Genomic DNA, 16,720 nt, shown 5'->3' with positions numbered 1-16,720 from the left:
CATTAGTCTGCATTAGTCTGTAGTCAAGTTTCAGTCTGTGCCTAACAAGATTATCATGTTCCTGTACATAGCCATGAAGATAAATGAATAGACACTTTGTCAAGTATCAGAGATAGGTGAGAATAAGATTAACGTACCAAAACCAAAGGAACTTCGGATTGTCAATTGTAAACAGTATCCAGAATCAACTTAAGGAATTTCTATGCTTTTTATTATTTTAATAAACATGTGTGAAAATTAGTCAGGTTCTGTTTAAAGTTGGTCACTGTCAATCTGCTACTCTAAGCGTGCAAGTGGCATTTCTATCGTCTGACCTAATGGCAGAAGATAAACACGCCACGATAAGACCACGAGACATATTGCTGACACTCGCCTATTTCGTTAGAGCGACAAGTCAAGTAATCTGATGGTGTGTGTACCGAAGGTCTAACAGTACGCACACCACAATAAGGAACCGTTGCACCATGTGAGTAAAACCTATTGATCATATTACGTAACATGGCGTAGGATGACTCTTCGATGCATACGAAAAAGTAGTCTACAGGAAGTGCAGACAGTTTTCAGGCAAAAATTTGTCTTCTATTGCTGTTGGCCAACGGATTAAGCGATAATCAACGTCACGTTATTTTAAGACTTCTTGTCAGACGAGGCTCCCGTAACACAGAACGTTCCTTTGGTTTCACCACAACAGGTTCTTACAGAATAACACGCACAAAGCTCATACCGTAGGAAAAGTATGCCAGGTCGGCCGCAGTGGCCGAGCGGTTCAAGGCGCTTCAGTCTAGAACCGCGCGACCTCTACAGTCACTGGTTCGAATCCTGCCTCGGGCATGGATGTGTGTGATGTCCTTAGGTTAGTTAGGTTTAAGTATTTCTACGTTCTTGGGGCCTGATGACCTCAGATGTTAAGTCCCATACGGCTCAGAGCCATTTGAACCACTTTAAAAAAGTATGACACATTCCCTTGTATCAGTCGCCTAGTATCTTTCAGATAAGCCTGGAGGATGTACATTTCAAGAGTGCTGAATTCATTTCACTTTATTCAGTACTAAAACATTTTGTGTGTGTTATTATCCACGGACTTCGTTTGACAAAGTAGTTTCGTTCAGTCTTCACAATATCTCCCTTTTAATACTGTTATTAACTGTATAGCAGTTACACATCACTTTAGAATACAAATGAAATATGTACATAGTTCACAGACATGTGTTTAAAATGCATACCTTAAGAGCTACACTCATGCTCATATATTAAAGGTAATGCTGATACATGGCGAAACAACGCTCTGGTGGGCGGTTTGCGGGTTTAAATCACCTCGGGGTATTACCATGCGGTGCATTTGACCTGCGGTCGTCGCACGGTGGTGCTGGCAGCAGTACACATACACAGAGGTGTGTTTGTGCATTCAGCGTACGGTGTAGCGAGTAAGGGTGCAGACATTTTCAGATGTGTTAATGGTGACTGTGTGCTGAAAATGGCTCAAAGAACACATATTGACGACGATATGAGGGGTAGAATACTAGGGCGACTGGAGGCTGGTCAAACACAGGAGGTCGTAGCACGGGTCCTCCGTGTGCCACAAAGTGTGATCTCAAGATTATGGCAACGATTCCAACGGACAAGAAACGTGTCCAGGTGCTACAGTATGGGACGTCCACAGTGTACACTACCACAAGAAGACCGATATCTCACAATCAGTGCCCGCAGACGGCCACGGGGTACTGCAGGTAGTCTTGCTCGTGACCTTTCCGCAGCCACTGTAACAGTTGTCTCCAGACACACAGTCTACAGACAACTCAACAGACATGGTTTATTCGCCCGGAGACCTGCAAGGTGCATGCCACTGACCCCTGGTCACAGGAGAGCCCGTAAAGCCTTGTGTCAAGAACACAGTAGATGCTCATTGGAACAGTGGTCTCAGGTTATGTTCACGGACGAGTCCAGGTATAGTCTGAACAGTGAATCTCGCCGGGATTTCATCTGGCGTGAACCAGGAACCAGATACCAACCCCTTAATGTCCTTGAAAGGGACCCGTATGGAGGTCGTGGTTTCATGGTGTGGTGTGAGATTGTGACTGGCGCACGTATACCCCTGCATGTCTTTGACAGAGGAGCTGTAGCAGGTCAGGTGTATCGGGGCGTCATTTTGCAGCAGTATGACCGCCTTTTCAGGGGTGCAGTGGATCCCACCTTCCTCCTGATGGATAACACACGGCCCCACTGAGCTGCCATCGTGAGGAGTACTTTGCAGCAGAAGATATCAGGCGAATGAAGTGGCCTGCCTGTTCTCCAGACCGAAACCCCATCGAGCACGTCTGGGATGCTCTCGCTCGACGTATCGCTGCACGTCTTCAAACTCCTACGACACTTCAGGAACTCCGACAGGCACTGGTGCAAGAATGGGAGGCTATACCCCAGCAACTGCTAGATCACCTGATCCAAAGTATGCCAACGCATTGTGTGGCCTGTGTTCGTGTGCATGGTGATCATATCCCATATTGATGTCGGGGTACATGCGCAGGAAACCGTGGTGTTTTGTAACACACATGTGTCGGGACGGTTTTCTCAACTTATCACCAATACCGTGGACTTAAAGATCTGTGTCGTTTGTGTTCCCTATGTGCCGATGCTATTAGCGCCAGTTTTGCGTAGTGTCACGTTGTGTGGCACCACATTCTGCAATTATCCTTAATTTATGGGCTTGAGTGTGTCAGCATTTGTTCGTCTTCTCTACTGTGCAACACATCTCTTCTAATGAACAAGTACCCATGGGTCTTAAGATATTCATTTAAATCCTATGTATACTAGACTTTTTTTCTTGTTTTGGTCCGTACTACCGCCTCTAAGAGTGCTTACCTTACAATCTTAGCGCGAACAGTATCGGTACGTGTAATCCACTGCCTGAGGTATCAGTACGATTTTCGCTCGTAACTGTAGATGCTTTCGTTTTCAATCCAGGGTCCATTACCTTAAATTGATATAATTACCCTTCTCCATCATCCCTGAAAGTTTGGAACATCATCACGGAATCATACCGCATTTTCTTCCAGATGTCGTTTGTGAGATAGCCGTTGTTCACCCCTGTCAAATATGGCGCGTGGTGTGCTACAGTTGCCATGACGGCTGATTGTATAGTGCCATTAACGACGGCGCCACCTGAACAGTTTACAAACATAGCCTTTTCGCAATGCTGCCACCCTCGGCCCGAAAACCAGTGACCATACCCTTTTGGACGTTAGATCAATCGCTCCGTTTCCGCATTACAACGACTTTAATATACTCTACACTGTTTCTGCTGCCGCATGGCGTTTGTGAGTGGTTATTGCAGTTCAACGTCGAACATAGGCGGTGATCACGTTAATGTGTGTGGACCGTGTTTATCAGCATACTCTGAAAGGAACAAGACTCGTACACAATCAGGAACAAAAGAGTTGCCTTTATTGATATCCTTCCTTCCGAGAGTGCTAGTCACCCATGATACACATGAGAACTTCTGTAAAATGTTATGCAACGTCGTACTGACAACTGGTCTCACATAAATTTGCCCCGTTTTTTTAGTCACTGAGCTAACATCATATACCCTCTCAATCCGTGTAGCTTTATTGCGTTTCTTTCCTCCATTCCGGGCTCTTCACTTTTTTGTTAAGCAGTATAGTTAATTGAGATGGATAGTTAAATATTTGTTGAGGCAACAGTTTGGGAACCATGTTTTATCCAATAAAACGAAATGTATGGAAAAGTACGTGCTTTCGCTGTCTGCTTGTTATTGCTCGCGTAACAACTAATATATTGGTAAATGGATGAGATTAATATGTTGCTACGAAAAGAGCCCTGAAATACCTTTTAGGGATGCTGTGCTGTGACTTTCAAAGAAATGGTTTTGAGCACTATGGGACATAACTTCCGAGGTCATCAGTCCCCTCGATCTAAGAACTACTTAAACTTAACTAACCTAAGCACATCACACACATCCAGCCTGAGGCAGGATTCGAACCTGCGACCGTAGCGGTCGTGTGGTTCCAGACTGTAGCGCCTAGAACCGCTTGGCAACACCGGCCGGCGCTGTGACTTTCTTTGGATCATTAATTTTCAACAAAACAAAATATATTATGTTCTTATTATTCTGGATCTGGTTTTCTATAAAGGGAACATTGTTTCGTTACTGTAACTCGCTATAAAGTTCAGCATATCTTTCTTACTTTACAGTTATTGAAAAAGTTACTGAAAATTATTTCGTTATCAATACTGATGTTACAGTACACAGAGTTTGTTCAAAATCAAAATTTTGCAGTGGATTTTCGTTAACAGTACAACATCAATAAGTACCAGGACTAACACGAGAACATTAGACTATTATCAGAGAAAAAAAGTTTTTACTATAATGTTTGCCAGACCGGAAATACGCACAGCAAGTTTTCTTTTAGGTCATTAAGGTAAATTATCTTTTTGCACTGTTAATAATATATCATCTGCAGCCCGCGTACACCTGTAAAACACATCATAAAATCTTCTGCTCTGCCCTCCAATCCTGAAAGCTGAAAGAAATAATTTTAGTTCACTGTTACCTGTCCGCTTCTTTGCAGTATGATTGGTTTCATTTCATGCAGTGTGAATGCGCCGCGGCAGCGGCTCGTTCGTTCGTAGCGCAGCTCTGCTCCACGTATAATATTTAAATAGCTCAAAATGTTTTAAAAGAATGGAATAAAATACCAGGCAAGCTTATTACAAATCATAATGCAAGTTTTCACTAAGTAACCCTATTCAAAACATTTAGACAGATTAAATTCTTGCACACACCTTTACAAATCAATACCTATTGGCGTCCTTCTCTCAATCTTGACAAAAGAATGCTACACAAACATACAATATAGCGTCACACGCTCTTCCTACTCACGTAACTCCAAGAAGACGACAGTGAAAGTAATGCTCGGTCACTACTATTTATATTTGGTGTGATATATTTTTATCTTTGTTTGATATTTAATAAATATCGTCTGTGGCGGTTTCAGTACTCGCCGACACAGATATTATCTTTAAAAAAATCGGTACATAATTTTATGCAAGTGTAAAACATGACACATAATGGTTTCTCTTTATTACATAAAGTTCACACAATCATTGTCCACGCAATTACAATCATCCAGTTCAATTATTCTTTTCTTTTTTTTGCCACATATAATACGTGTCTTGCCAGGAGACGTTACAGTGCTTAATATCAAAACTGGAGCTGGACAAAACTGTTTCCTTAGTTGCCTGTTTTCAGTAACTCGTAGTCAGTGGATAGAAGTTAATTTATCAGCAGGAACTCTGTTTCAAAAATAAGGCTTATTCTTTTTACTTGTTAATGACAGAGAATGCGATGTTTCATTTAAGCTATAACCCGTGGACTTGATGAGTTTCACAACAGGCTGTTTATTGTATGTAATATGTAGTGATAGTGCAAATATTTCAATAATGGCGTAAGACTGTACAGATGAAGTGATTAATGTCAGAATTGACAGTTTCTTTTTTGTCTGTGAGTTTGATCGTTTTGAATCTGTTTTACGAAACTGAGTGGTGCATTCAGTAACTAAATAATACATACTTATTGCGAAGAAAAGTTTGGTAAAGCAAAGGTTCACGAAAGGAAAAAGTCCGAGAATCGAGTCCAGACCGGGGAACAGTTTTAATATGCAGGAAGTTATAAATATCTTTCACTGTGCTTAATTTAAATTTTTCAAGTACGTAATATAATTAACATCAAGAAAAAATAGTGGAAAAGCTAGTGTTCTTCAAGAACTGAGTTGTCTATTCGCCTCCCCTGCATCCGTGTGGCTTCATGCAAATCTCTTATGCATAGGATCTCTTTATAGTAAACTTCTGAATAACTTACACATATTATCCGCTTCGTTATAGCAGTATTAACCAAAATACTATGTCAATAAGTGCGTGAAGTCACTCCTTTGGAGACGGCACCATTCTGCCTATCTGTTGTTCATGAAAAACGCCTGATGTTAACCATTGCTTGTTTAGCAAATGACGTCCCACGTCCTTCATGATAACAGTTTCGTCATTCACAGATTTAAATTATTTTTGATCATCCTCCACGTTTAAGGCTGATGATCCCGAGAAAACAACAATGAGACACCATGCTCTTTGACCAGTTTCAGTTATCCCAGCTAGATGAAGTTTGTTCCTTGTTTATTGGTATCAGAGAGTAACGTTTTATTTTTATTTTGCTGTTTTCTAAAGGCGCCATCGATGAGCCTACTTTTTAACTTAGCGATGTTCCAGAATCTGCAGACGTGTAGTGTCCAAGGCAACACAACGAACACACTTTCAGTGTTGAACGGATAAAATAGTTCTGTCCTACACATTAGAAATAAACACTCCAGGGCAACAGTACGATATCCTTCGTGACGTGGCTGTCTGCGTTCTCGGTCTTTTTCCCCTCCCTCTGTTTCGAGTACTTAAAGGCTCCTGCTGACTTTCATTAATATTTACGAACCCTGGGGCAATTTGTTACGCAAATGAGGGGCGGAACAGATCAGCATAGATCCGAACCACCTCTAGAAAGGAATACCTCGAGGCGTGTACTTAGCAGTTAACTGGCAGTGAGGTTTTGCCTACGTCTGATAACCACTACTCTCTCTTCCATGTATCCGCTGTCAAGATTGTCAGTTGCCACCAAAACCGCAGTAAATGCCTAATTTGGTTGATAAGTGCTTTCAGTTGATGATACTTTGCAAATCTTATTCGAATAATCTTATCTACATCGATAATACTGTAAAATTATTCTTTTATTTTTCTAGGACAAACAGAAGCCTACTATCAAAGGGTCATCTAAGAGACGAGCGTCATAGATACCGATTCATTATTACGTAATTCCAAAATGATCACTACTAATTAAAACAAGATCTAGTTGTGCCTTGTACCTGACAACACACCAACCATCAAGTCTATTATTCCCTACAACTTTTTGAAGGCAATTATTTGAAAATTCCGATGCACGCATTTCGAGAAACCGTTAGTGTTTACTTACGAAAAAAAGTCATCAAAGTAATTAACGTAGAGTAATGAACTTTCGGGAATATATTTGACAAGGTAGTACCTTTAAGTGATTAACTTTACAATACCAACAGGTACTGTAAGCGCAAGATAAGCCATTGCAAATTGAAATGTTGCTACATTAATAACTGGTGTAACCACTACAATGTTGAATGTAAGCATACAAACGTGCTTGCATCATGATGTACAGGTGCAGGATGTTAGTTTGTAGTACGAAGTTTAGCCGGCCGCAGTGGTCTAGCGGTTCTAGGCGCGCAGTCCGGAACCGCGCGACTGCTACGGTCGCAGGTTCGAATCCTGCCTCGGGCATGGATGTTTGTGATGTCCTTAGGTTAGTTAGGTTTAAGTAGTTCTAAGTTCTAGGGGACTGATGACCACAGATGTTAAGTCCCATAGCGCTCAGAGCCATTTTTTAGTACGAAGTTCCATGCCTGCTCCTCTTGGTCCGTGAGTACAGCACGGGTAATGCTGGTTCAGGATGACACTGGCGTAGTTGTCCGATGACGTCCACAGCAGACAGATCTGGTGATCGAGCAAGCTAATGCAATATGTCGGCACCCTGTTAGAGCATGTTGGGTTACAACAGCGGAATGTGGGCGAGTTTTATCCTTTTGGAAAACATCCCTTGGAACGCTGTTCATGAATGGCAGCACAACAGGTCGAATCACCAGATTGACATACAAATTTCCAGTCAGACTGCGCTAGATAACAACGAGATTATCCCTGCTATAATACGAAACCACATGCCAGATCATAACTCCAGGTGCAGGTCTAATGTGCGCAGAAAGCAGACACGTTGTTTGCAGGCCCTTAACTGGGCTCCTTTTAACAAACACAGTGCCATCATTGGTACCGAGGCAGAACCATTTTTCATCAGAGAACACCCTGCCCTCCAATGAGATCTCGCTTGACAACACTAAAGTCTCAAATGACGGTGATTTGCGGTTGGTGGAATGGACGCTACAGGGCGTCTGTGTCGGTGCCGTTCTTGAAGTAACCATTTGTAATACACTACTGGCCATTAAAATTGCTACACCAAGAAGAAATGCAGATGATAAACGGGTATTCATTGGAAAAATATATTATATTAAAACTGACATGTGATTACATTTTCACGAAATTTGGGTGCATAGATCCTCAGAAATCAGTACCCAGAACAACCATCTCTGGCCGTAATAACGGCCTTGATACGCCTAGTCATTGAGTCAAACAGAGTTTGGATGGCGTGTACAGGTACAGCTGCCCATGCAGCTTCAACACAATACCACAGTTCATCAAGAGTAGTGACTGGCATATTGTGACGAGCCAGTTGCTCGGCCACCATTGACCAGGCCTTTTCAATTGGTGAGAGATCTGGAGAACGTGCTGGCCAGGACAGCAGTCGAACATTTTCTGTCTCCAGAAAGGCCCGTACAGGACGTACAACGTACGGTCGTGCATTATCCTGCTGAAATGTAGGGTTTCGCAGGGATCGAATGTAGGGTAGAGCTACGGGTCGTAACACATCTGAAATGTAACATCCACCGTTCAAAGTGCCGTCAATGCGAACAAGAGGTGACCGAGACGTGTTACCAATGGCACCCCATACCATCACGCCGGGTGATACGCCAGTATGGCGATGACGAATACACGCTTCCAACGTGCGTTGTCGCCAAACACGGGTGCGACCTTCATGATGCTGTAAACAGAACCTGGATTCATCCGAAAAAATGACGTTCTGCCATTCGTGCACCCAGGTTCGTCGTTGAGTACACCATCACAGGCGCTCCTGTCTGTAATGCAGTGTCAAAGGTAACCGCAGCCATGGTCTCCGAGCTGATAGTCCATGCTGCTGCAAACGTCGTCGAACTGTTCGTGCAGGTGGTTGTTGTCTTGCAAACGTCCACGTCTATTGACTCATGGATCGAGACGTGGCTGCACGATCCGTTACAGCCATGCGGATAAGATGCCTGTCATCTCGTCTGCTAGTGATATGAGGCCGTTGGGATCCAGCACGGCGTTCCGTATTACCTTCCTCAACTCACCGATTCCATATTCTGGTAACAGTCATTGGACTTCGGCCAACACGAGCAGCAATGTCGCGATACGATAAACCGCAATCGCGATAGGCAACATCCGACCTTTATCAAAGTCGGAAACGTGATAGTACGCATTTCTCCTCCTTACACGAGGCATCACAACAACGAACGTTTCACCAGGCAACGCCGGTCAACTGCTGTTTGTGTATGAGAAATCGGTTGGAAACTTTCCTCATGTCAGCACGTTGTAGGTATCGCCACCGGCGCCAAACTTGTGTGAACGTTGTGAAAACCTAATCATTTGCATATCACAGCATCTTCTTCCTGTCGGTTAAATTTCGCGTCTGTAGCACGTCATCTTCGTGGTGTAGCAAATTTAATGGCCAGTAGTGTAGTTACTTACATCACAGTGCTAGCAGCTGCTGCTCAGATTGCTGCTGCAGATGTAGTACTATACACCATACGTTGAATGCGATGGCCTCCCGTCTCGATAGTGTCACGTGGCCGTCCGGAGCCCATTTTTCTTGTGACCGATCGTTCTCCTGACCACGACTGCCAGCAGTCATGTGCAGTCGCTACATTCCTGCCAAGTATTTCTGCAGTACGGTACAAGGAACACCCAGCTATTCGTAGCCCTAGTGTACGACATCGTTCAAACGCTGAGACGTGTTGATAATAGTGTCTTTGCCACCTTATAGGTATTCCTGACTAACATCAACTCACCACGTCCAACCTGAAAGGTAACTAAAGCTCACTACCGTTGCAGCGTGTAAGTAAAGCAACCTGCGTGCATCCTCATCGTAGCGCTACTAGCACTATCTACAGGGTGGTCCACTGATCGTGACCGGACCAAATATCTCACGAAATAAGCGTCAAACGAAAAAACTACAAAAAACGAAACTTGTCTAGCTTGAAGGGGGAAACCAGATGGCGCTATGGTTGGCCCACTAGATGGCGCTGCCATAGGTCAAACGGATATCAACTACGTTTTTTTTTTATTTAAGAACTCCAATTTTTTTTACATATTCGTGTAGTACGTAAAGAAATATGAACGTTTTAGTTGGACCACTTTTTTCGCTTTGTGATAGATGGCGCTGTAATAGTCACAAACATATGGCTCACAATTTTAGACGAACAGTTGGTGACAGGAAGGTTTTTTAAATTAAAATACAGAACGTAGGTAGGTTTGAAAATTTTATTTCCGTTGTTCCAATGTGATACATGTACAGGGCTATTACAAATGATTGAAGCGATTTCATAAATTCACTGTAGCTCCATTCATTGACATATGGTCACGACACACTACAGATACGTAGAAAAAGTCATAAAGTTTTGTTCGGCAGAAGCCGCACTTCAGGTTTCTGCCGCCATAGGGCTCGAGTGCGCAGTGAGACAAAATGGCGACAGGAGCCGAGAAAGCGTATGTCGTGCTAGAAATGCACTCACATCAGTCAGTCATAACAGTGCAACGACACTTCAGGACGAAGTTCGACAAAGATCCACCAACTGCTAACTCCATTCGGCGATGGTATGCGCAGTTTAAAGCTTCTGGATGCCTCTGAAAGGGGAAATCAACGGGTCGGCCTGCAGTGAGCGAAGAAGCGATTGAACGCGTGCGGGCAAGTTTCACGCGTAGCCCGCGGAAGTCGACGAATAAAGCAAGCAGGGAGCTAAACGTACCACAGCCGACGGTTTGGAAAATCTTACGGAAAAGGCTAAAGCAGAAGCTTTACCGTTTACAATTGCTACAAGCCCTGATACCCGATGACAAAGTCAAACGCTTTGAATTTTCGGCGCGGTTGCAACAGCTCATGGAAGAGGATGCGTTCAGTGCAAAACCTGTTTTCAGTGATGAAGAAACATTTTTTCTTAATGGTGAAGTGAACAGACACAATGTGCGAATCTGGGCGGTAGAGAATCCTCGCGCATTCGTGCAGCAAATTCGCAGTTCACCAAAAGTTAACGTGTTTTGTGCAATCTCACGGTTTGAAGTTTACGGCCCCTTTTTCTTCTGCGAAAAAAACGTTACAGGACACGTGTATCTGGACATGCTGGAAAATTGGCTCATGCCACAACTGGAGACCGACAGCGCCGACTTCATCTTTCAACAGGATGGTGCTCCACCGCACTTCCATCATGATGTTTGGCATTTCTTAAACAGGAGATTGGAAAACCGATGGATCGGTCGTGGTGGAGATCATGATCAGCAATTCATGTCATGGCCTCCACGCTCTCCCGACTTAACCCCATGCGATTTCTGTCTGTGGGGTTATGTGAAAGATTCAGTGTTTAAACCTCCTCTACCAAGAAACGTGCCAGAACTGCGAGCTCGCATCAACGATGCTTTCGAACTCATTGATGGGGACATGTGCGCCGAGTGTGGGAGGAACTTGATTATCAGCTTGATGTCTGCCGAATCACTAAAGGGGCACATATCGAACATTTGTGAATGCCTAAAAAAACTTTTTGAGTTTTTGTATGTGTGTGCAAAGCATTGTGAAAATATCTCAAATAATAAAGTTATTGTAGAACTGTGAAATCGCTTCAATCATTTGTAATAACCCTGTACCTTTGTGAACTTATCATTTCTGAGAACGCATGCTGTTACAGCGTGTTTACCTGTAAATACCACAACAATGCAATAAATGCTCAAAATAATGTCCGTCAACCTCAAAGCATTTGGCAATAGGTATAACGACATTCCTCTCAACAGCGAGTAGTTTACCTTCCGTAATGGCACATGCTTTGACAATGCACTGAATATGTTGACAGGCGTTGTCGCTGGATCACGATAGCAAATATCCTTCAACTTTCCCCACATAAAGAAATCCGGGGACGTCAGATCCGGTGAACGTGCTGGCCATGGTATGGTGCTCCGACGACCAATCCACCTGTCATGAAATATGCTATTCAGTACCGCTTCAACCACACGCGAGCTATGTGCCGGACATCCATCATGTTGGAAGTACGTCGCCATTCTGTCATGCAGTGAAGCACCTTGAAGTAACATCGGTAGAACATTACGTAGGAAGTCAGCAAACATTGCACCATTTATATTGCCATCGATAAAATGCGGTCCAATTATCCTTCCTCCCATAATGCCGCACCATACATTAACCCGACAAGGTCGCTGACGTTCCACTTGTCGCAGTCATCGTGCATTTTCCGTTGCCCATCGCTGACGTTCCACTTGTCGCAGCCATCGTGCATTTTCCGTTGCCCAATAGTGAATATCATGCCGGTTTACGTTATCGCTGCTGGTGAATGACGCCTCGTCGCGAAATAAAACGCTTGCAAAAAGTTTGTCATCGTCCCGTAATTTGTCTTGTGCCCAGTGGCAGAACTGTACACGACGTTCAAAGTCGTCGCCGTGCCATTCCTGGTGCATAGAAATATGATACGGGTGCAGTCGATGTTGATGTAACGTTCTCAGCACCGACGTTTTTGACATTCCCGATCGTCGCGCAAATTATCTGCTACTGATGTGCGGATTTGTGAATGCCTAAAAAAACTTTTTGAGTTTTTGTATGTGTGTGCAAAGCATTGTGAAAATATCTCAAATAATAAAGTTATTGTAGAGCTGTGAAATCACCTACTTGGACATAATCATTTGTTGCAGGTCGTGGTTGAAGTTTCACATGTGGTTGAACACTTCTTGTTTCCTTAAATAACGTAACTATCCGGCGAACGGTCCGGACACTTGGATGATGTCGCCCAGGATACCGAGCAGCATACATAGCACACCCCCCGCTGGGCATTTTGATCACAATAGTCATACATCAACGCGATATCGACCTTCTTCTCAATTGGTAAACAGTCCATTTTAACACGGGTAATGTATCACGAAGCAAATACCGTCCGCACTGGCGGAATGTTACGTGATACCACGTACTTATACGATTGTGACCATTACAGCACCATCTATAACAAAGCGAAAAATGTGGTCCAACTAAAACATTCATATTTCTTTACGTACTACACGAATATCTAATAAAAATGGGGGTTCCTACATTAAAAAAATCCGTTTGACCTATGGCAGCGCCGTCTAGCGTTTCAACCATAGCGCCATCTGGTTTCGCCCTTCAAGCTAGACGAGTTTCTTTCTTTGTAGTTATTTTCGTTTGATGCTTATTTCGTGAGATATTTCGCTCTGTCACGATCAATGAGCCACCCTGTATATGGGAGTGGCGCGAAATCTGAATAGACAGCGTCTTTCAGATGTTTATGTCGCACAACTACTTCTTACAGCTCCGATTTTTTCGACAGTGTAGTAACAGTCCAAGGTACCAAAAACAAAGGGATGGAATAGAATTGTAAGTCAATTTGAATTAATGAATCCGATACTTGTAAAGACGAATTTTGTGAAAGGGAGATGTAACCATTACTGTTATACGTGTGTATCCAAGTCATCACACCAAACATAACATTTGTGCCTGAATCAGAGTTACCATCCCTCCTCTCCGTAAACTAAATACTCACGACATGCATATACGCTGCTGGTGGGACCTACTTTTGATCAGCATCAACGAGATTTAGAAACCTGAATGAAATTTTATTTGCCAAGATTCTATCAATACCTTGTCAGAGGCGTTCCTGTTTAGTTACTTCACGCAAAAATTTTATTAATAACGTATTATTATGCCCCTGTTTACTTGTCAGTCCTCTGCGATTTGTGATTATATCAGAAAGACACATGTCTGCAACATTTGCTGCTGTCATCCCAACAAACAGAGAGTGAAGCGCTCAGAGAGGCAGTTTGAAAGACGCACGTCCTGCAGTTAGTGTACATAGACGGGTGCACTTGCGGTGATATCAGCAACGTCGTGATTGCGCTGTGAATGTATTGAAGGACGTGCGCTTCACATGGGAAGTGACACCTAAACCCGTTAAAATCACAAGAACATTGTGTAAGGAAACTTCTTTGGTAATGGCAGAGCTCTACTGGGAAGGGCGGGAGGGGGAGGATGAAATCAGGCTGGTCGGGGTGGCCGAGCGATTCTAGGCGCTACAGTCTGGCAAGGCGCGACCGCTACGGTCGCAGGTTCGAACCCTGCCTCGGGCATAGATGTGTGTGATGTCCTTAGGTTAGTTAGGTTTAAGTAGTTCTAAGTTCTAGGGGACTGATGACCTCAGATGTTAAGTCCCATAGTGCTCAGAGCCACTTTTCTTTTCTTTTTTTTTTTTTTTTTTTTTGTAGACATCAAATATCCAAACGAAATGATGGCAATCTGTGTGAAAAATGAAATAAGATAAAAAATACTGTAGTGTGTACTGTAGCGTTATAATCACTGGCACTTTTCCGATATTTGCAGTACAATCAGTATATTAGTGTTGAAAGCTGGAATCCAGTATCTGATTTCGGAATCTCTGCCGGACCATGGTGTAATCTAAATGAAATCATCCTGTGTCTCCCGGCCTTTTCCAACTACACCTCCTCCTGTTGTGATGCTTGAATAGTGTATTCACTATTATTAGCTGAAATTCATTTCAGAACTCAATTAGTATTTCTCCTCTCTCGTCCTTAGTACCAAGCCCCTTTCCTCTGGTAACCTTTTCTTCCACTCCTTCCCCTACAATTACATACCAGTCCCCCATGGCTATTAGACTTTTATCTTCCTTTAAGTACTGCATCACCTGTTCAATATACTCGTATATTTTCTCTATCTGTTCATCTTTAGCTTGCGACGCTGGCATATATACCTGAACTATCGTCGTCGGTGTTAGTTTGCTGTCAATTCAGATGAGTACAACCCTGTGAGTGAATTGTTCGCAGCAGCTCGCACTTTGTCCTACCTCCCAATTCATATATAATCCTACTCCCTTTTTAACATTTTCAACTGCTGTTGATATTACCCTACACTCATCTCACCAGAAATCCTTGTCTTCTTTCCATTTTACTTCAATGACTATACTGAGCCACTGCATTTCCCTTTTCATATTTTCTAGCTTCCCTACCACGTTCCAGCTCCTGATATTCCGCTCCCCTACTCTTAGAACGTTATCCTCTCGTTGATTATTGAGTATTTTTCTCCCCCTTTGCAGTCTCCTCCCGGAGATCCGAATGGTTGACGATTCCGGAATCTATTACCAATGGAGAGATCATCACGATACTTTTCAATTACATGCCACATTTCATGTGGATGCACATGATGTGCCTTCAATTCAGTGGCTTCCATTGCCTTCTTCATCCTCATGTCGTTGATCATTGCTGATTCTTCGGTCTTTAGGGGCAGTTTTCTACCTCAAAGGCATTAGAGTTTCCTAAGCGTCTGTCCGTTCCTCCACCCTCTTTGACAAGGCAGTTGGCAGGATGAGGGTGACTTCTTATGCTGGAAGTTTTCGGGATCCAATGCGGGATTCGAGCCCGTGATCGATTACTAATCAAAGACGCCACCCCTAGAATAAGTGATGGCTGATTAAACATTGGTTTGCGGGATAGAAGGTACGTAACTTTTCTGCTCCTTTCAGCATTATTTGCTCCTCGTTTGATTTGCGGCACAAATGAAAAAGTCGACAAGTATAAAAGATAAAGGCAGTGATAGACCCAACAGCGATGCTGAAATGAAAAGTGTAGCTGGGAAGCAAATAGGATGTGGAATTGCATCAAACCAATCCAGGGGGCGATGACCGAAGCAACAGTAAGGACAGAGCTATGGCAAATGTTTAAGCAGGCTTAAGAATAACATTTTTTTCATAATGTCCAGTCACCATATTTCCACTTAACGGTTCTTGAAGAATAAGAATTAAATAGTAATTGGATGTGTGCTTTCGTATAAGACACTTGTCACCTGTCGTAATGGTGTTCTAATTAGATCACAGGCGTACTCTTGCGTGTATTACGTCCGCAGTGAAATAGCAATTCACGAACGCCAGTCGATAAAACATCAACGTATAATTTCGTGATGGTGCGTAAGAAAGTTTTGTAACACGAAGAAGGATTCGGAGAAAGTTTAAATCACAATTTCAGTACCGAGTGAGCGGAATTATTTATCTCCAGCGTTCCGTGGCCGATGGCGAGGTCTACATAGCGCGAGGATCCCGCTTGGCAGCAAAGTATGTTACTCCAAATTACGACAGTTACCACAGTGACAGATTCAGTGATGATGACAACTTTTATTACCGTAACGCCGAAAAGGTTTTGCGAATTTCGACTCCAACTTCAGAATTCAAATCTCGACACTTTTACCCTAGTGAGTTATTTTGTCACTTAAAACAGTCATAACCAACTGTTAGAATGTTGTCAGTTTTACAATTCCATAGCTTTTCGCCAAAAATATGTAGATCATTTAGGAAACATCATCTTCCGTTCAGCGAGGGGAGTGCTGTAGTGGTGATACGTGGAGGGCAACGTTCCAAATTCCCATTCGGAATGTCATATTTAGGTATTCCGTGATTCCCCTAAAACGCCCCAGACAAGTAACGAGATTATTCCGGAACGGCACGGCCGATTTTCTTCCCCATCCCTTTCTAAACGGAGCTTTTGCTTCGTCTCCAATGGCTTTGTTGTCGAAAGGACATTAAACAATGATCTTTCTTCCTTCCTTTCTCGTTTATCACTTTAAAAGAAAGTTTACTCATACTGCTATGGATAATAAGACATACCACGTTACTGCTGAAGTTAAATGAATGAAGTTCTGAAATACTTTAAATGGTGA

Source organism: Schistocerca americana, chromosome 6, assembly GCF_021461395.2.
Source record: "Schistocerca americana isolate TAMUIC-IGC-003095 chromosome 6, iqSchAmer2.1, whole genome shotgun sequence".
Classification (NCBI taxonomy): Eukaryota; Metazoa; Arthropoda; class Insecta; order Orthoptera; family Acrididae; genus Schistocerca; species Schistocerca americana.
The sequence above is the reverse complement of the archived record's forward strand: the minus strand, read 5'-3'. Positions refer to the sequence as shown.